This window comes from Saccopteryx leptura, chromosome 10, assembly GCF_036850995.1.
Source record: "Saccopteryx leptura isolate mSacLep1 chromosome 10, mSacLep1_pri_phased_curated, whole genome shotgun sequence".
Classification (NCBI taxonomy): Eukaryota; Metazoa; Chordata; class Mammalia; order Chiroptera; family Emballonuridae; genus Saccopteryx; species Saccopteryx leptura.
This window is the reverse complement of record NC_089512.1, coordinates 77516968-77539411: the sequence shown is the minus strand read 5'-3', so window position 1 is coordinate 77539411 and position 22444 is coordinate 77516968. Positions and strand designations below refer to the sequence as shown.

At 42.5% G+C, this 22444-nt stretch overlaps 1 protein-coding gene across 5 annotated transcripts in view; it reads left to right on the top strand.

Moving 5' to 3' along the window:
- Positions 1-22444, top strand: part of PTPRG (protein tyrosine phosphatase receptor type G) — a 908944-nt gene that overhangs the window by 109704 nt on the left and 776796 nt on the right. The gene's annotated exons all lie outside the window — the stretch shown is intronic.

Genomic DNA, 22444 nt, shown 5'->3' with positions numbered 1-22444 from the left:
TTTTAAACTTTTTTTTTCTTTTTGAGATGGGAAAATTTGCATACTGGATGTTATCTGATTTATGGCATTATTGTTCCTTTTTAGGTATAGATAATAGGGTTGGAATTATATTTTAAAAAGAGTCCTTATCTTTTAGTGATAGATACTGATTTAGTTATGGGGAAAATTATATCTGGTATTTGCTTTAAATTAACCCAGCTGGAGTAGTGAGTGGGTTAAGGTAAAAAAAAATAAGCTTTTTTATAGACGATAATTGTTGAAGATAAGAGACAGGTATATGGAGACTCTACTATTTTTGATTGTTTGAAAATTTCATAATAGAAAATTTAAAAATAATGATGACCTACCTGTGTTCTATTCTTTATGACGACTGCTGACTTTCCAAGGCCTACTTCTTTTTAAATATTCTTGGGATAATAAATATTTTAATGTACTGTATGACCTTTTGCCTCAAAGTAAGCTAAATGTAAATATGGTCACTAACTACAGCAACCGAGCCTCAAAGAATTGACAGGTTTTATTTAACGATCCATTTTCCTTTATTTGAACTCAACCTTATGGAATAATGGGGATGTTTTATTCATCAGACTCTTTTTCTCTTTTTTAATTTTCGAATGCCTTTGTAGGAATTAGCAGGTGTTTAATTATCAATGGGTAGGTTCTTTATTTACTGAATACCGTATAGAAAGTCATTAAAATAACTTTAAAATATGAGAGAATGAAATGGGGGAATGTAGGGCCAGTAGCTGCTGCCGTCACGGGCACGCAGGTGCAGGTTCCAGTTAGATTCGTACAGACGGTGACGCAACAGTGGGGCCAGAACATGGTGGCCATCCCTTTATTCAAGTCTCAGACCGTCCGATGAGAAAACAGACAGACAGGGCTCCCAAAGCCACTGACACATTCTCCAGTTCCACAACCAGGAGAATATTCTCCTGTTCCTCCTGAAATCAAAGGTCCCACCAGTCTCAGTGGAGCTCGCAAAAGCCCCTCAGCTCTGGTTCCCCATCTGCCAACATGGCTTCTTACTCTGCAAAACTGGCTTCTCTCTCTCCCTGCCATCTTGGCTTCTCTTTCTCCTTCTTCTTCTCCTTCTCTCCTTTTTAAAACTTTTCTGGTGCAAAAACCTCTCCTCCAGCACACATTAACAAGACAATGGCCCTTCCCAAGCAGGAAGGTAATTAGCAATTTCACAGATCACATACCTGACGCTGCCCAGTGCCGTTTTTAACAATAAAAGTGAGCAAACTCAAAAAATACAGATTTTTCAAACTCATTTGCCCAACAGAGATTTTGGAGGAAATGAATAAATGTTTTTTTGTGTCCTGGGTTTCTTGAGGTCAGATGAGGTGCATTTTAATATTTTGCAGCTTCATTTTAAACCAAGCCAAAGGAAAATCTTTCTACCCTTTGGTCAAATACTCCTGTGTGATGAGAACTACTACATGGAACATGGCCAAGGGTTTTTGGAGTCATACCATAGACCTCAAGTTTAGATGGTTTAGATAAGCCAGAGCAGACTCACCAGTCTCCCCCGGTCTCAGTGCTGAGCCGTTACTTCCATTGCTGCATTTTCTCTCATGCTCCTAAGATCTCTTTGGAGCACCCACTGTGCATTCAGCTCTGTTCTAGGCACTCAAGAGTGAGACACCCGGTATTAAGATTTTTTACTCTTCTGTTTACCTTGAATGCAAACGGTCCCCTGCTCCCACTCATTACCCACACCCCTTGCTCCCCGTTCTCTTGTCTTTGTTACCTTTCTCTTTTTTTCTAGCAGCATTGCCCTCTCAGCTTCTAATGATGTAATGCTAATGGTGATGGTAAATTATTTGGATCTGGGAAAACAGTGTAATTAAGTTTAACAGTTTGTAAGTGGGGTGAGGGTGGGCAGGGTAAATAGCTACTATTTATATGCATGAAGAAACATCTTCACAAAAAACCCAACGTGAGAATCATTCCCATTTTACAAGGAAGGAAAGGAAGCCCAGAGAATTTGAGTGACTTGATCAGGGTCATGGCTCTGAGGCATCCTCGTTGGTCAGTGCACCCAGATTTGTAGAAAATTGAGGTTGTAGCTAACCCTCCATATAGCAGGGTGCAGGGGCTGAGGGAAGTTTTCCATTGAAACATTGGCCATCCATTTTCACCATGTTGCTCCTTATTGATTTCATATGGGAAGTTGAGCAGGCAGGAGGGATGATTTGGAGCTAGGTGTTTGATCTTTTAAGCCAGGGGTCAGGAACCTATGGCTCGCAAGCCAGATGTGGCTCTTTTGATGGCTGCATCTGGCTCGCAGACAAATCTTTAATAAAAAAAATAATAATGTTAAAAATATAAAACATTCTCATGTATTACAATCCATTCATTTTCTACCGCTTATGTTCATGGTTGTGGGTGGCTGGAGCCAATCACAGCTCTCCTCTGGGACAACACCAAATTTTATTGGATAATGCATAAGGTACACAGGTCGTTGTGAGGTCAGGAAGTAAACTTCCCTCCTTTTAATCAAGTAGTCAGCTAGCTAATTGCAGAAACTGTTTTGACGATGAAGATGGCTAAAAGAAAAAATGATGAAGAGTATCGTACTTTTCAGTAGGAATGGCCAGAGGAATTCACCTTTGTGGAGAGAGCAGGTTCTGCAGTGTGTCTAATATGCAGTGATAAAATTGCATCGATGAAACGGTCAAATATAAAGCAGCACTTCGACACACGCCATACTACATTTACATCGAAATACCCAGCGGGGGACAGCAGGAAGAAAGCATGTCAAGAGCTACTGTGCAGAGTGCAAGCTAGTCAGCAGCAACTCCGTGTTTGGACCCCACAAGATGACTACTGGGAATTCAGCTAGCTTTGCTGGTGCTTTAGCAATTGTGAGAAACGGAGAGCCATTCACAGAGGGGGAGTATGCCAAAACATTCATGCTTGCTGTTGCCAATGAACTTTTTGACGAATTTTTGGATAAAGACAAGATAATCAAACGAATAAAAGACATGCCTCTGTCGGCAAGAACTGTTCACAATCGTACCATCATGATGGCATATCAAATTTTTTTTTAAAGAAGGATTGTCCTTTTTATTTTTATTTTATTTTATTTTTTACAGAGACAGAGAGAGAGTCAAAGAGAGGGACAGACAGGGACAGACAGACAGGAACGGAGAGATGAGAAGCATCAATTATTAGTTTTTCATTGTGCATTGAAACACCTTAATTGTTCATTGATTGCCTTCTCACATGTGCCTTGACTGTGGGCCTTCAGCAGACCGAGTAACCCCTTGCTCGAGCTAGTGACCTTGGGCTCAAGCTGGTGAGCTTTTGCTCAAACCAGATGAGCCCTCGCTCAAGCTAGCGACCTCGGGGTCTCGAACCTGGGTCTTCCGCATCCCAGTCCGACGCTCTATCCACTGTGCCCCTGCCTGGTCAGGTGGCAAATCAAATTGAGGCAACACATGTGAAGGACATAAATGCAGCACCATTCTTTTCTCTCGCTTTGAATGAGTCAACAGACATAAGCCATTTGTCCCAGTTCAGCGTGATTGCAAGGTATGCTGTTGGTGACACACTATGTGAGGAAAGTCTTGCTGTTTTGCCTATGAAAGAGACAACAGGGGAGGATTTATTCAAGTCTTTCACTGAGTTCACTAAAGAAAAATATCTACCGATGAATAAACTTATCTTGGTGTGTACTGATGGTGCTCCGTGCATGGTGGGGAAAAACAGAGGATTCGTAGTGCTTCTTCATGAACATGAAAAGAGACCCATCCTAAGTTTTCACTGCATCCTACATCAGGGGGCGCTTTGTGCTCAGATGTGTGGTGAGCAGCTTGGTGAGGTGATGTCACTGGTCATTCGAGGGGGTCAACTTTATTGTTGCTCAAGTTTTAAATGATCACCAGTTTAAAACACTGCTGAATGAAGTTGGGAATAATTATCCTGGTCTGCTTCTGTACAGCAGTATGTGTTGGTTGTCAAGAGGGAAGGTGCTCAGCCGTTTCACGGCTTGTCTGAGCAAAATCCGGATTTTTCTTGAAATGAAAAACATCGCGCATCCTGAGTTAGCTAACACTGAGTGGCTTCTGAAGTTCTACTATCTCATGGACATGACTGAACATCTGAACCAGCTCAATGTGAAAATGCAAGGCATTGGAAATACAGTCTTATTCCTTCAACAAGCAGTGTTTGCATTTGAAAACAAGCTGGAACTCTTCATCACCGACATTGAAACAGGTCGTTTACTACACTTTGAAAAACTGGGAGAGTTTAAAGATGCATGCACAGCAAGTGACCCTGCTCAACATCTTGATCTCCAGCAGCTAGCGGGCTTCACATCTAATCTCCTGCAGTCATTCAAAGTGCGCTTTGGAGAATTTCGTGAGCACACTCGTCTTTTTAAGTTCATTACCCATCCACACGAGTGTGCAGTGGACAGCGCCAACCTGAGTTACATCCCTGGTGTCTCCGTCAGAGATTTTGAGGTACAAGCTGCTGACCTGAAGGCCTCAGACATGTGGGTGAATAAGTTCAAGTCACTGAATGAAGATTTGGAAAGACTTGCACGACAGCAAGCAGAGTTGGCGAGCAAACACAAGTGGGGAGAAATGAAAAAGCTTCAACCCATGGACCAGCTGATTGTCAAAACTTGGAATGCACTTCCCATCACATACCATACAGTGCAGCATATGAATATTGCTGTACTGACAATGTTTGGCTCTACGTATGTATGTGAGCAGTCTTTCTCACATCTAAAGAACGTTAGGACCAACCTACGATCACGTTTAATGGATGGAAGTCTCAACACCTGCATGAAGCTTAACCTCACCACATATCAACCAGACTACAAAGCCATCAGCAAAACCATGCAGCACCAGAAGTCACATTAATGGTAAGAAGTACTTTATTCATCATTGGTTAGCAACAGCATAACAACCTTATTAAAAAGAATGCAGAGACTTATTGTACTTTAAAAGTGTTGGTCTTACATAAAATGCACACATTTATTTGTATTTAGTGTTAAACATATTGTATGACTCTCATGGAATTACATTTTAAAATATGTGGCATTCATGGCTCTCTCAGCCAAAAAGGTACCTGAACCCTGTTTTAAGCAGTTCACTTTGGGCCCTGCATGAACTTCAAGAGTGCCTAAATTAGATCTGTAGCTCAAATTTTTCTGGATAAAGGAGGGGCACAGGAGGACAGAGAAACACTGGAAGGCTTCATTACTCTGAAATGGCTTTGCTGGCTTTTTGTCTGCATTGCTGCTGTGTTTGAACCTTGAATTTAAAGGGTCTCCGTGATGTTATATATAGAGAGATCTTTGTGAAAAAGCTGCTTGTGAGCCCAGTGCATCAGCAGGAAAGTAGTATCTTCCTAAGCTTGCAGCTGATACTACTTTTGTGGTCTCAGATAAGAAGCAGATAAAGAGGGTAAAGGTTTACTGGAGATTCTTTTGAAGGCACATGGAGTTTGTGAAGTAACAATAAATGGTTTATTCCAGTTGAGCTAGAGGCTCTATAGGCTACCAGGTTTATGTGCACGCATCTTCAGCTTTGAGTTCCTTATCCCTCAAGGACTCTCTTGTGAGGAGCACTGTGTCAGGAATGAGGTCTGTTGTTGGAGCAAAACGTTTGAAAACAGAAGGAGGATGGAGAACGGCTTTTCAAGTGATGGACAGGAAATCACAGAATTGGAGAAGGTACTCAGGCTGCAGGGATGTGCCCAGAGACTGACCATGGGCCCTTGAGTGAGAGCCGCATTTCAGTGGTGTTCCTTGACCACAGGGTGGTAGGAGTTGATCAGTTGGATGGGTGCTTTAAATGGATGATCCGATTTGTGTGAAATAAAGCGATGGGGGTAGAACTGTAGGCTTGGTTCCTGTACCTTATTCTGGATTTTTTTTTTTTTAAACGTAGTTTTTGGCCAGAGCAGATTTGAGATAAGCATTCATTTAGTTAAAGAGGTTGTCACAGACTCCATTCGGCAGTAGTTTACTTGAGCTAACTCACTTCATATGTACAAATTCCATTGTTCTGGCTTTTCCACTTTCTTATGTGATTACAAAACCCACCAAGAAATAAACCTTTTCATTTTCTTCAGTGTTTTAGGTACTACGCTGCTTAATACTTTATGTCAACATGAGAAAACGAAGAATTTTTATGAGTTTATACAAGTCAAACTGAGGACAGATGCTGGGAAGCAAAATATCAATAGATTGATAAAATGCTCCAGAGAATGGCAGTTGTGCACCTTATTTTATATGTTAGAATCAAAGGAGGAGGCAAGGTATAAAGGGGTTACCTGAAATTTATTGGTGATAGATTAGGAGGCTGGAGAAAGCAAAGCAGGAAATCTCTAAGGTCAGACACAAAGTACAAGGAATGACTCGGTGGGTGGGTCTAGGATAGTTAACAATTAACATGATAATAATACCATTGAGGGGTATTGTGGTCTCCTGCTCTGGCAGGAGATTGTGCCTAGAGGGGTCTGGAAAAAGGAAATTATCTGTACACCCCCCACCCGCCACCCCAAGTGAGAAGCAGGGGGCGACAGACAGACTCCTGTCTGCACCCGACCAGGATCCACCCGGCATGCCCACCAGGGGGCGATGCTCTGCCCATCTGGGGTGTTGTTTTGTTGTGGCTGGAGCCATTCTAGTGCCTCAGGCAGAGGCCACAGAGCCATCCTCAGTGCCCGGGCCAACTTTGCTCCCATGGAGCCTTGGCTGCGGGAGGGGAAGAGAGACATAGAGAGAAAGGAGAGGGGGAAAGGTGGAGAAGCAGATGGGTGCTTCTCCTGTGTGCCCTGGCTGGGAATCAAACCTGGGACTTCCACACGCCGGGCTGACGCTCTACCACTGAGCAAACCAGCCAGGGCCTACCTGGACATTCTAAAAATATGTTATTATAGATGCAAAAAGTCAATAATACAGGTCATTAAGGTAAAAATTGACCTTTGTTTAGAAAATACTGGGTCAGGACATGACTACCTACCACATCTTACTTTTAGTTAGAAAGTTTTAATTTCTGACTATCCTATATGGTTACTTGAGGCCTCTAAGTTTGTGAGGCCACCATGCAGGCCTCCCCTGAGCTTGTCAGGTTCAGCATGTGACCCCTTTTTTGTCTACATTTAGTATTCTATGCTTTCTTATCTGTAGAGACTTTTCTCCAAGCGAAATATGTTTTGTCCTGTCATCCACCCCAGTCAGAACAAAAGTTACTGCCTCTTTTTGGAGAACCCAAAATGGATCTTTCTAACGATTGGCTCAGCCAAACAAATTTTCCAGTTCAGTTGACATTTTTTTTTTCTTTCTTTTTTTTTTTTTGTATTTTTCTGAAGCTGGAAACGGGGAGAGACAGTCAGACAGACTCTGGCATGCGCCCGACCGGGATCCACCCGGCACGCCCACCAGGGGCGACGCTCTGCCCACCAGGGGGCGATGCTCTGCCACGACCAGAGCCACTCTAGCACCTGGGGCAGAGGCCAAGGAGCCATCCCCAGCGCCCGGGCCATCTTTGCTCCAATGGAGCCCTGGCTGCGGGAGGGGAAGAGAGAGACAGAGAGGAAGGAGGGGGCGGGGGTGGAGAAGCAAATGGGCGCTTCTCCTATGTGCCCTGGCCGGGAATCGAACCCGGGTCCCCCACATGCCAGGCCGACGCTCTACCGATGAGCCAACCGGCCAGGGCCTCAGTTGACATTTTTTGCAATGTGTTTGTGATTTGGCATGGTTCAATATATTTATCATCCTATGTTTCTTTGACAACAAAGGTAGAAAGAAATATTAGTTTTTCCCCACAGTGCTATTAGTATAATTTTTCCAAAGTGCTATAGTAATTGTCAGCTACTTAGAACATATATCTTTAATGAGAAAGGAGGATGTCCTGACATTTGTGACAATGTGGATGGACCTTGACATGTTATGTTGAATATGAGAAAGACAAATACTGTATTGTATCACTTACATGCAGAATCTAAAAAACCAAACTCTTTATCTTAATTAATCATCCTGTTGCTGGTGGAAATAGGATTTTTTCCACGGAGTCATGGGTTGTTGCAAAGTCACATAAAAAGTATTTTGGGTATCCATGCATAGGAGAATGTGAGCAACTGTGGTAAGGTTTATTGGAATGAAAACAGAGGACTGTCCCCAGATGCCCAATGTCTCATCCAGTTAGCCCAGCGCTGTCTCTCTGCAAGGAAGTCCAGCCTCTGGGACCTCCGACCTGCACTTGTACCTGTTAGGCTCGGAGGGCCAGGACCCAGAGGTGCAGGATTTCCTTGTGTCTCATCTCCCTTTAGCCTGACAGTGGGAAGCATCAGAAACCTCCACAGCTCAGTTCGGTCTCTGTGCCCCTGCGGCCAGCGTAGTCTCTGCTCCTGCCTGCAGCCCAGCTGGCGCTGGGCCTATGCAGCTGCTCTGGGGGAGCACTCTGGTAAAACTTTGGTTCTTGTCTCCTTGGGTTTGGGAAGGGGTAAACTTTCCTTCAAACTAACCAGTCTCTTTCCTGGCTCTTCTAGGGCTTGTGCGGGGCCCTTCCCCTGTCCAATCCCTTTCCTGGAATTTCTGGGGTTCTGTGTCCCTTATTCCAGTGTTTTCCAGTCACTATAGACTGGTGCCTGTCTGCCAGAAATTTTGTGCTGGTTCGTGAAAGAGTTAATTATCTGATGTTGTATGAGGATTATACAAACCACTGCCTATCAGTGTCTGCTCCTTTTGCCAGTCTACCCACCTCCCCTCTATGGTTGCCATCTTGGATTCTGTGCAGGTCTCAGCAGAGCACTTTTCTTGACTGTTTTATCTCCGTCTCCCCATAGTCTGAGAGAATAGCCAGTTGTGCCCTTGGGAGACTGGCAAGCCAGGCCTTCCTCCCTACTGGGTATTAGCATCCCTTTTGGCAGAGGATGTGGCTGTCCCCTGGGGTATCTGAAGCTGTAACACCCAGACTTACTCAGGCTTAGGCTTAGCCAGTTTGTTCCCTTCTCTCTTGTTAATATCTGACTAGCCACCTATGCACACCGTCCCAGCAGCAGCCCCATAGTGTAGGTACTGTCATCTCCACTTATATGTAAGAGAACTGAATCATAGAAGTGAAGCGACTTGTTGATGAGCACAAAAGTATTGAAGAACCAAGTACCCAGAGATGGACATCTGTGCCAGTTGTTTCTCTTTCTCAGACCTTTAACCCTAAGGTACACTCTGTCCTGTGGATCGGCTTCCCTGCTTTTTCTCTATACTCCCCAGTGTATTTCTCAGACTGGACAAAGAATTAACCGTGAAGTTAGGAAAACCAGATCGAGAGCTAGGGATTCTACAGAAGATTGAAAACCACAACACCACGAAATCTGTGTCTCATCCTGGATCGAATCTTCTCATTCTGGCTCTACCTAGAATGTCTGTTTCACTTGTGCTTTATTTGGGAGTGGGGACGGGGAAACTCCCATTCTCTCAAGTTTTAACTGAAGTATACGTAGGCTTCTCCTTTTTGAAGCCTGTCCTACTCTTGATAAAAACACGTTCTTTTTTTTTCCATCTTAGGACCCTGTGTCTTGTACGTGGCTCTACTGAAACAAATGTTTTCACAATTATTTTGAAGCTCATATATGCCATGGACTGTGAGATGCCTTTTAAAATATCTTTATGGCACAGGGGTTCTCAAAATTGAGCACATACTAGATTTATCTGAGACTTGCCAAGCCCTGCTCTTCATTCAGGTCTGGGGTGGGGTCCACAAATTTGTATTTCTAGTAAGATCAAGTTGATGTTGATACTTCTGGCCTGGACCCCAGTTAGAGAAACACATGTATCAGCTGACATTTAAAAACGTGATAAATGAACACTTGACTGTGCACTAGTTACTCCTCAGGACAAGTTGCTAACAAGTTTTCAGTATGGAGAGGGATGAACTGATAACCATCATGTGTGAAGCCAAGTCCCCCACAGAGAGAAAGGAATACCAGAAGAGGGAACAGAGGAACACTCCAGGCTCTGTCTTTCTCTCCAATGTGGCTTACCAGCCTTTTTGAATTGAGAGGAGGAAGCAGAAAGGAAGACTTTTAACGTGGATACGAAAAGGGAACTTCAGATTTTTGTGAGTTCTTGTGTTTATCAAAAATACTAAAGCTGGCCCTGGCCGTTTTGCTCAGTGGTAGAGCGTCGGCCTGGCGTGCGGAAGTCCCGGGTTCGATTCCTGGCCAGGGCACACAGGAGAAGCGCCCATCTGCTTCTCCACCCCTCCCCCTCTCCTTCCTCTCTGTCTCTCTCTTCCCCTCCCACAGCGAGGCTCCATTGGAGCAAAGATGGCCCGGGTGCTGGGGATGGCTCCTTGGCCTCTGCTCCAGGCGCTAGAGTGGCTCTGGTCGCAACAGAGCGATGCCCCCTGGTGGGCAGAGCGTCGCCCCTGGTGGGCTTGCCGGGTGGATCCCGGTCGGGCGCCTGCGGGAGTCTGTCTGACTGTCTCTCCCCGTTTCCAGCTTCAGAAAAATACAAAAAAAAAAAAAAAAATACTAAAGCTGATTTCAGTTTGATTGATTTCTGTGGGGCAGACATCACACAGTAAGAAATAGACTTGGAGTTTAAGCATTTTATGGAAGCCATTCCGTTTTAAATAGTAGTTCGGTCCTACATGAAATCAAATTAATTAATTGGTGTTCCTAAATAAAATGACTTCACATATTGTATTATTTAAATAAACAACTAACCCAAACTCATAAAAGCAGCAAATAGAAAACAATGGCTCCCAGGGAGAGGGGCCAGGGCTAGACCAGCTGTTGTTTAAGGTAGCAATGTACCAGTTATAAATAAACCCTGGAGATCCAGTGCACACTGCAGTGACTATAGACAATATTGTATTATAAATAAACTTGCTAAGAGACTAGAAATTAATTATTCCAACCACTACAAGATGATAATTATCAATATGTTAGAGATGCTAATTATTGCCTCAATAGCAATCACATTACAATATATAAATATAACTAACATGTTGTACACCTCGAATTTCTACCATGTTGTATGTCAAATATATTACAATAATAAAAGGAAATTGTTTCTTTAAGATGAACTAAAATTCAAATCCGGAGGCTATTTGGGGACTGGAACTGATTTTGGGATTGAAGAATCAAAGCTAATGGTTTTAGTTTTACTACCGTGAAATTGTACAGTAAAATAAAGGTTAGCAGCTTTTGCCAAATATCACTATCTTCCCAGGTTTGTTAAATGAATATTATTTTCTAAAATTTACATTTGCTACAATCAAATACACATTGCCAAAGTCTTTAAGCCATTTGTTTTCATATGTAGTTTTAATACTATGAAAGTTACTCGTGTGCTGATAACCATTTCTTGATCAGTAGAGAGAGGAAAATTGCAAACACCTGCACAGCTTATCCTTGGTTTTTCTGTGATGTTGTCACTGGAGATATAGCTATGAACCAGTCATGGAACCCCCTTTTCAGAAATGTATAGTCCTGTTACAAAGATGGACATTTAAAGAACCAGTTGCAATAACATGGTGTAGTCCAGGCTAGGGTGGGCTGGGGGTGGCAGTGGCAGTGGAAGGCAGTGTTCAGTTCTGCAGAGGTGAGATTTAAGTCAACAGTCTAAATCAGTGATTTTCAACCGTTGCGCTGCAAGAATTTTTAAGCCGTGCAATATCTGACAATTTAGTCAGGTGTACTAACCTCTTTTCCCTTGGATTGTCAAATAAAAAACCACAACAGCCAACAAAACAATGACCATCCAGTGTAAATGAATCAAAATTATACTTTTCTTTGTCACATCAGCAAAAAATATACTTTTTGGTGTGCTGCAGAATTTTAGTAATTAGTTTATATGTACCATGAGATGAAAAAGGTTGAACATAGCTGGTCTAAATGCTGGAAAAGTGATAAAATCATAGATAATGTTTCTAATACTGGATACAAAGTAATGGGTATTAAAGAAGGTGGACTGATAAAGTACTCTGCTTCTAGAGGAAGAAATTACTTCTGTCAGAGGATATGAGGGAAGGTCTCAGTAAGGAGGATGATAATTTTGCTCTGTGTTCGGCAGCAAATTTCAGTTTGTAAAGAGTTTTTGGCTAGTCCCACCGAAAATGTTGGAGGCAATTGTGATGCCATTAGATACTGGCTGGGAGAGGCAAGGCTGCCTACCCAGGGCCACTCCCCAGTGGAGTCCACAGCATGTGTTCGAGTTCAGCATTTCTGACCAGTCAGTCCACAGAGAACCAGAGGGATCACATCCAATCAGGTCCCTTCATTTCCCCTCCCTTCTTGCCATGGCTTCCTATCACTTATCCACGTACGGCTTTCACTCTGGACAGTGACCTGCAAGGCCCCGCCTGACCTGCCTCCTGTGTTTCCCCAGGACTAGCTTGGACAGACCACTTGCTTATCTGTACTGGCTGTTTCAGGAACACACCAAAGCCTGTCTCCACCCCAGGGTTCTTACACTCCAGCTGCATAAAAAGTTCTTTCCCCAACCCTTTTCTTGATTTGGTTCGTTGTTAGACTGTCTCCTCCTTTAGGTTTCCGTGAGCTCTGCATCTAAAGCACACCCCGCCCTCCCATCAGCTTCCATTTCTCTTCTCAGTGTTAATTTGGTTATGACCCTTGTCTCTATTAAAAGTTAGAGTTTTTTGTTCATGTTTGTTTTCTTGTGTTCCCAACTAGAATGGGAATTTTATGATGGGGAGTGGCAGATTTTTTTTGCTCACCACTGTTCCCCTAGTGCCTGGAATATAGGAAGTATATAAATATTTATTAAATGAACAAATAAACCTTTAATTGCTTATGGCAGCGGTTCTCAACCTGTGGGTTGTGACCCCGGCGGGGGTCGAATGACCAAAACACAGGGGTCGCCTAAAGCCATCGGAAAATACATATTTATTATACAATACATTTTTAAATAAGCCATCGGAAAATACATATTTATTATACGATGCATTTTTAAATAAGCCATCGGAAAATACATATTTATTATACAATACATTTTTAAATAAAATATGTATTTCCGATGGCTTTAGGCGACCCCTGTGTTTTGGTCGTTTGACCCCTGCCGGGGTCGCAACCCACAGGTTGAGAACCGCTGGCTTACGGTATGATTTCTAGGAGCCAGAAATGAGAATGATTGGAATGACTTTATACTTTCCAGCTAATAGACTGGACATCTAGAATTTATTTGGGACAAGGCTAATGTGAAACACAAACTTAACAGTATTTTTAAAATAAAAGTATAATTGGCATACAGTATTATATTATTGTACTTTCAGGTGTGCAACATAGTGGTTTGACATCTATATACCATATGATGGTGAAGCACAAACTTTTAATTTTATATTTGGATTGCTAATGTGTAGAAATATGATTGATGTTTTATGGTTTCATCATTCAACCTTGTTGAATTTCTGTATCAGCTCTAATAGTTTTTCTTTTGTATGTGTGTAGGTTTCTTAGAATATTCTATATTCCAGATGATGAAAGCTGCAGATAGACCTCGTTTTACTTCTTTTGAGTGGAGAGTGAATAGATGTGCTTGCAGAAGTGCTTGAGAGCAGACACCTTTACCCTGTCCTTGATCTCGGTGGCAAAGCATGCAGTCTCTTACCATTGAGTGTACGTTAGCTCTGGTTTCTCACGGGTGCCCTTTGTTAGGCTGAGGAAATCCTTTTAGTCTTAGTTTTTGGAGTGTTTTTATTATGAAAGGGTTTTGTCAAATGATTTTTCTGTGGGAAACTAAACTTTTAGATTTGCTGTCTTCTTTTTAAAGCACAGATTATAAGGCAAAGCCTTCCTTCCTGACCCCACTAAGCGGAGTTTGGGAGTTTCCCCTCTGCTCTGTGCTCTTTCCCTGCCTGCAGGGGTCGGTCGCAGGGTGCCTGGGCTCAGAAGACACCTGTGCTTGTCCTCTGGGAACAACTGTAGGGACAGATGTTTCCCTCTAACTCCCAGAAACTACCTTCTGGCATGTGGGGCCCTGTGTGCTGTGCACACTGCTGCTGTTTGTTTTGCAGGTGTCACACTGTCAAAGCTCTATTGAAAGAGCTGATTGCGGGCTGTTGATATAGTTCAGAACTTGGCAGTTCTCTAATCTCCTTGAAGCTTTAGTGTTTGATTGCATTCGTTTGCCCTGTAAATAGTCAATGCTGTAAGTGATCTCAAAAGTGAGGATATATCTAAAGCTGGTATTTATAATAGACAAGGTTCTAAGGAGTGCTGAGACCTTTGTAAAATACATTTATGGACTTCCTGAGAATGTGATAAAGACTTAACTTCTACTCATTGGGGCCCGTCGAACAGCCATATTACAGGCAGAATTTGGTTGCATGGGACTTTTATTCCTGAGACTTCTATTCCTGAGGTTCAAGTAACATCCAGCAATGTGAAAAATTAGCTATCAAGCATGAGAATGAAGGAAAAGGTAGGCTATCCAGAATTAGTGTTGTGTTAATTTAATAAGTTCAATAGTTTGAGACATGTATTTTTGTTGGGAGAGTTCTGTGCAATATTACACTATGCCTTCATTAAGGATTAAAACAGCACTAATATTTCTGAGAACTTTTGGATATTTATTGGAAAACAACATCATGTTGAAATCTCTTTAGGGATGATCCTGCCTGTTTTAATCAGTGAATGCTGTCAGATGGTATTTCAGTTTTAGTTTGAACTTTTAATATTATATTAGATAGAATTCATATGCCATGCAATTTACCTATCTGGAGTGTGTGTGTGTGTGTGTGTGTGTGTGTGTGTGTGTGTGTGTGTGTGTATGTATATATATATATATATATATATATATTTTTTTTTTTTTTTTTGGTGTGTGTGTGTGTGTGTGTGTGTATTTTTCTGAAGCTGGAAACGGGGAGAGACAGACAGACTCCCGCATGCGCCCGACCGGGATCCACCCGGCAGGCCCACCAGGGGGCAAGCTCTGCCCTTCCAGGGCATGGCTCTGCCATGACCACAGCCACTCTAGCGCCTGGGCAGAGGCCAAGGAGCCATCCCCAGCGCCCGGACCATCTTTGCTCCAGTGGAGCCTCGCTGCGGGAGGGGAAGAGAGAGACAGAGAGGAAGGAGAGGGGGAGGGGTGGAGAGGCAGATGGGCGCCTCTCCTGTGTGCCCTGGCTGGGAATCGAACCCGGGACCTCTGCACGCCAGGTCGACGCTCTACCACTGAGCCAACCGGCCAGGGCCTATATATTATTTAATATTCATATAGTTGTGCAACCATCACAGTTAATTTTAGAACATTTTCATCACCCTCAAAAGAAACTCCGTATCTTTAACCTCCTAGCCCTGGGCAAGTACTGATCTTTGTTTTTTTTTAAGAAATTTGTCTATTTAGGAGACGATAGAAAGGAAATGTCATAATATATGGCCTTCTGTGATTGGCTTTTTTTTAACTTAGCATAATGCTTTCAAGGTTCATCCATCTTGTTGCATGTGTCAGAACTTGATTCTTTTTTATGAACAAAAATAGTCCATATATAAGTATACATACCACATTATGTTTATCCATTCATCATTTAATGAACATTTGAGTATATTCATCTTTTTGGCCATTATGAATAATGCTGGGATAAACATTTGTTTTGTTCCGAAAGCTCTGTTTACTGAATAGTCTGGTTTCTCCCTGTCTTATACTGTATTTACTTGTTGATTAATCTGAATATAACATTTTACATGGTAAAATATTATATGGTTGGTTTTAGTTTGCTTCCATCTTGCTGGATGTTTGAAATTTTGGTTCTTTGATAGATTGTGTAATCTGTTCATTCCCAGCTTTGTGTACTGTGCCCAATTGGTTAAATCTCATCTCTTTTCATCTATATCGTAGGTCCAAATACTGTACAGGTTAGGGATGGGTTCTCTGCCACATAGCGTGTTACTCTGGAAGCAGCAGGGCCATCTCCGCCCAGCCACTGTGCACAGTTAGGGAACAAACACATTTTTATGTTAATATGAAGTGTTTCAGGTCATAGAAACATCCTTTTATTTTTGCCAGCACCAAGATGTTCTGGTATTAGAGGATTATCCATGCCAATTTTTCATCTTTAGTTAGGGTACTTATTTGTTTCATGTTCCAGCTCAGATCAGATTTTTAATTCTGGCTCTTGCATCACTTACTATCAGATTGACCCTGGGCAAGTTAGTTGAGGCTAACTTTGTTAATTTTCTCTTCTGGAAAGTGAGGATAATAGTAGCACACACTTCACAAAGTTATTGACTGGACTGAATGAAGAATTCATGCTGAGTACTCACTGTGTATAGGGCACATTGTTAAGGGCTGTATTTCAAGGAAGAAAATGGAGGCCAGAGATTTTGTGTGACTTTGTCAGTGTCCTGTTCTTTCCAAGCCTTGTTCCCTTAAGGCAGTGGTTCTCAAAGTGTGTGCCCAGGCGCACTGGTGTGCCTTAGAAGATTCCCAGGTGCGCCCTGTGGTATTCCAGAGAAATATGTGTCTGTTAGGGACCAAAACACCAATCGGGTTCTTGGAGTTTAGATTTTGGGGGGACAGAGATGTGGTGCATTGGCTGTAAGCTGACAGTCTACCCAACCCCCCCCCCCCACCACCTCACTTGCCTGATTAGGTTGCAAAAGGCTGTTAAGCTGTGGTGCTGGATAGTTTACACTACCCCCCATGTTCCCCAGAAAGATTGGAGGCAAGTTTCTTCTATCTTTTGTTTGGTGTAAAGTTAAGATGATATGTATGAATGAAAAAATTTAACACATTCACGCCGGGATCTGCCAAATTTACTAAATCTTACTAAGAATGTATCTATAAATAAAAAGATAACTCTTTTGTAATTTTTTTATTTTTTAACCACTTTTTTGTGAATTCTAAAAAGCATAACTCAAAAAATGTAACATAGAAATGTTTTTTAATGTCAGAATAAATGTAATTTGTTGTATTTAGTTTATTTAATTACCATAAAAGCATGCTTGGACTTTATATATTTTTTTCTTTAATATTTGACTTAATTATTATAATATATTTCTCAGAAAGTTGTTTATAATGCACCTACAATTATTTGTAGGATTTTAAATGTGCCCTGACTTCAAAAAGTTTAAGAACCATTGCCGTTAAAGTATCAGTTTTGGAAGGAAATGAAACTGTTATAGGAGCACACACCTGTGGAACTTTAAATTTCTTAGAATTTGACCAGATTCCAACACTGTACTTACTCAACACACTGTAAATGTGTTTACCGACATTTTTGTGTGTGTACTTATCATTGTGGGCCATGCACCACAAAGATATCAGTCACATCTGAAACTCTGCTGGTCACCGCACAGAGAAAACTGGACAGGAACACAGCCCAGCTCTTCGAGGATCTGCCTACGTAGTATTGGTGATGAAGAAAACCATCTTAACATTCAAGTCTCATCTTGTTAAGAGAACTGTGTGTGATTTCCACATCATAATCAGATTTCAGTTATTTTCATTTATCACTTGGAGCTATGACTCAGTCTTGTGGATTTTTTTTTTTTTTAAAGAGCGAGAGAGAGACAAATAGGGGGAGAGAAGAGAAGCATCAACAATCAAGTTGAGGCACTTGAGTTGTTCATTGATTACTTCTCGTGTATTCCTTGATAGGAGGGGGGCTCTAGCCGAGTCAGTGACCTTTGCTCAAGCCAGTGACCATAGAGTCAAATTGATGATCCCATGCTCAGGCCAGGGAGCCTGCACTCAAGCCGATGAGCCCGCGCTCAAGCCGGTGAGCCCGCGCTCGCGCTCAAGCCGGGAGGACCTCAGCGCCCCAGGCTGGTATTCTGTATATTGTGCCACCACTAATCAGGCAGTCTTGAGGAATTTTAAGGATGAAATTTAAAGAAAACATTTCTTGTTGCCTTTTAAATTGATTTTATTATTATTATTATTATTATTATTATTATTATTATTACTACTACTACTACTGTCCTTTGATTTGTCAAACCTTTCACCACAATTTTTAGTTGTGGCACCAATTTATTATTTGAAGATGTTCACACAGCTCAGCCCTTTGAGGTCTTAGAAAAAAATAAGAAGTCTGAGGGAAGATAGAATCTTATTGCAAATTCTCTTCAGATGCTGTTATAGAAATGTTACTGATGTTTTCTACTACATCCAAGTTGAAGAATATTTAAGTTAATATTTGTCAGTAGTTTTTTTCTGTTTGTTTAGCAAAATGTCAGGACTATAGCATAGAGTGTATTTGTCAAATTTATGTACAGACTCCTACAAAAGGGGGGAACCATTTTGCAAGAACCCTGTGAATTTATCCAAGTCCCACAAACATATAACAAACATACTTAAGTTTTATTGCATGAAAGTGTCTTTTGACTGCCAGTTATCAGAGTTCTTGCCTGGTCTGGTGTGCATAAATGAGAATACTTTATTTTTAGTTTATCATAGATATAAAAAAGCCTTGGACTTGTTGACTTTGGAGAGTGCCCTGGTGGTTTTCTGATCCCGTTTTGAGAAGCCCTGCCCCAGAGGTGGGTCAGCTGGTAAGAAATGGGGCTCTGATTGTTTCCGGGAGCTTGCAGGTTATATATTTATGAAGTTCCGGGGCTATAAGATGCGATCTTTTCTTTCAAGATTTTATTTGGTTGCAGGTTTGCAGGTAATTAGAGAAAAATTATGGGGCTTACCTGTGGTGGTGCAGTGGACAAAACGTTGACCTGGAATGCTAAGGTCACCGGTTCGAAACCCTGGGCTTGCTTAGTCAAGGCACATATGGGAGTTGATGCTTCCTGTTCCTCGCCTCATCTTCTCTCTCTCTCTCTCTCTCTCTCTCTCTTCTCTAAAATGAATAAGTAAAATCTTAAAAAGGATAAAAAAGGAAATTGTTAAAAAAATAAAAAAGCCTGACCTGTGGTGGTGCAGTGGATAAAGTATTGACCTGAAACACTGAGTGTCGCAGGTTTGAAACCCTGGGCTTACCTGGTCAAGGCACATATGAGAGTTGATGCTTCCTGCTTCTCCCCCATTCTCTCTCTCCCCTTTCTTAAAAGGAATAAATTTTAAAAAGAAAAATGTGTGTATATATTTTTATGTATAGCTTAAATATATATTTGATTTATCAACTTCAAATATCAGACAGTCTAGTTTACAGCTGATATCCACATTTCCCTTAAATACCTGATCATTGTTCTGTACTGTCCCTGCATTTTTGCCTGGCTCCAACTACTGTTGGTTGGTTAGTGTCTGACGTGGTTCCGTCTGTGGCTGCCGGACCACTTAAGCAGGAGGAGATGATGAGTCACCTCCTTGCAAAATCCTTAAATTAATTATCTTTCGCTATGTAAAGTAATATTTACTCTTTGACCATATAAGGTGATATTTACAAGTTCTGTGCATTAGGATACAGACTTACCTTTCTTTGGGGCTGGGGACACTATTCAGTCCACTATTATAACTTAAAACTCTGTACTGCTCTAACTGACAAAAGCATGAATGCAGAACTTCTGGGTGCTCATCAGAAGGCATTGCTTCCCTTGAGAGCTGGCACTTCTCCTTCCAGAGGATTAATGATGTGTTGCATCATTCTCTGTTTTCCATTCAATAAAAACTTAGCACGTACTAGGCACAGGGTTGACATGGGGGGGATACCCTTCAAAGCATTACAGATGCTAGGCCGGTCTGTCTTTAATTAGGTTTGAGTTGCACTGGAAACTTTCAATGTGTGACCTTCTACTTTGAACACTTACCACCCGCTAGCCATCTAGACATTTCCCTCACTTGCCCTCTCAGACAGTCCCGCCCACAGTCCCCATTTGACAGCTTCGTTCCCTGGCTGAGGCTCTAGATGAACATGAAAATTCATAGCGGCCTTCAGGGAGGAAATGAACTAAATGCAGTTGGTGGGTGAGGGATAGCCATCATTGTCTTCTTTTTCCCCCAAATGAAAACTACACTTTGGAGAAAGAAGGGTAAGACATGGGTATGTTACGTGGTTATTCCCAACCCTAAAATGGGCTTTCCATCCAGTGTGTGATATGTGTCGATCATCATCCTCATTATTCTCTCTTGTGTACACAGCTTGTTGATTATACACAAAGAGTTCCAGGGGTCCCCAAACTTTTTACACAGGGGGCCAGTTCACTGTCCCTCAGACCACTGGAGGGCCGCCACATACAGTGCTCCTCTCACTGACCACCAATGAAAGAGCTGCCCCTTCCTGAAGTGCGGCAGGGGCCAGATAAATGGCCTCAGGGGGCTGCATGCGGCCCGCGGGCTGTAGTTTGGGGATGCCTGGTTAGACCCTATGCCAGGTACATTTTGCACATTACCATATTTAGTCCTCATAGAACCCCCAAAAGGAGCTACATACTCTTACCATCCCATTTAATAGACAAGGCAAAAGAGTCTTGGAGTAAAGAAGTTACCTGTCCAAATTCCTGAGGCTGGCACCTGTCTGAACTGTCTGTCCAGAGCCCGAGTTTTACTGTTAAACCATCCTGCCCTTTATACTCTTCCTGCAAAATGGGCTTTCAGGGTTTTAAGGAGACTGCAGTTATTTCAGAGGCAATGTAGTGACTGAGTCAATGGCTTACTCTTATAATGGATCTGGAATGAACAGGGTCCCATCTTAGTTTTTCTTCTCTTCGTCAGTGCTTTGGGTGGGAAGGTGCTTTGGGAGGTCTTGAAGCACTGAGCATAGAGGTATGAGGCGATCAGGAAAAGCTCTCAGCTTGGGCTAGGGGAGATGCAGGCAGGCTGTTTTCTGCTTATGAGAACAAGGGGCATATTTACAGAGAAGAACCTGAAACTGCTCTTTGGTTATCTCTTTGGGGTGTCCTGTCAGCTCTTCGGTCCCCCGAGTTCTAGTGAAATGAATAAAATTCTCTTTTCTTTTTTCACTCCTCCTTCTCGCCCTTCCTCAAATACATATAGAACACCTACCAGAAAGCATTATTCTTGGTGTTGGGGATAAGTCAATGAACAGAAGCAGGTGAAAACCCTTGTCTTTATGGGCACTTATATGAGTGGGACAAAGTGGAATCCTCAGGAGAGCAAGAGGCCAAAGCGCGTGGCTGAGGACCCTGGACTACAGTTACATGGTGGGTGGGTTGTTAGGCAATAATTATTTTTGTTAATCTAGGGAAGAGAAATTTTGCAATTGTTTATTTCTCCTTGCTGTCTTCTGAGCCACCTTTTTTATTAATGTACTATTTTTAAAGGAAATCATCTAGTTAGTTGTGATTCTCATTTAGGTGATGTTTCTAATTCATCGAAGGCTTAACAGCTTTTGTGTTTTGTCTCACTACAGATGGGTTGTGTTTCTGTTTAAAAGATGGGCTGTTAGTACTTGCATAGTATCTTAATCCAGGTTTAGGAGTGTCAACAGATGCCTATGCAATCCAGCAGTGATTAAGAAAAAAACCAGTTCTTTTGTTTGTTTTGGGAGAGGTGGGACCCAAATGTAGAAGCATAGTCATAGGCTGTGATTTTAGTGTTTATAACTTTTAGAAAAATCAAAAGCAGGAAGTAAACATTGCCTGCTGCAAAGATCTGAGTTTTAGGATTGATGAGTCTAATTTGGATTTGGATTCGTGCTAATGGCTCAGGGCCCTTTCCTGTGGGCTGGTGCACATTTAGCTAATGAATGCCTTCAGAGGAGACCTTGTTGGCCCTAGGACATTACGCCCAGCCTCCCCGTCTGCAAGTCCCAGAGGAAAATCTGGTGTGGTAGCCAGCGCGGACATCTCAGGCTCACCTGCAGAGCTTTTTCATGCTTCCTACTCTTCTGGATTGCTACTTTATAAAAATCACAGGGCCAAGGCAGAAGAGGCCCATGTGCCGGCCCTGAATTATTAAATCGGCTCCCCCAGCCATTGTTCACAGCCTCCAGCTGCTGACCAGCCAGACCCTGACCCCTGCTGTGGTGGGTGCCTTTCTCCACCTTGTCTGGTCTGCCTTCTAACTTGTAAAGCCATCTTTACATTGAGTTCAGACTGTTGATTTTGTTTTTCTTGGGTATAGCCTGTCAGTTCTCTCTGCTCTGCTGCCCTCGTGTGACGGTCTTTCTTGGCCGGCCTCGGGGAATCTGGTGTTGGGTTCACAGGTTCTGCTTGGTTTGGGGGGTAGCCCAAGGGCTGCTGATTCTAGGAAAGTAAGCGGGGAACGGACCCTAGCAATGCTGAGCCTGAGCAGAGCTGCAGCCGCCATCCCCAGCACAGGCCTGCCCTGTGCGCAGGGCACTGTGGAGCCAGCGTGGACCGAGTTCCCTGCGGGACCCCAGTCCGTCTTTGCTGCCCTTTGTAACTGAGTGGCATAGACTGGAGTGCGTCCATCCTGAGCTCGTGGAGACCGCCTTGAACTCCAGATTTGACTTGACAGTAATAAAGCTTTTGGTTGTGAATTCTGGTGATTCTATATGTGGTGGAAGCTTAGGTGTTTAAATGTGTATGTATTTAAAAAACTGAAAATAGCATTCAATATTGAGTAACCAAGTAGAAGACG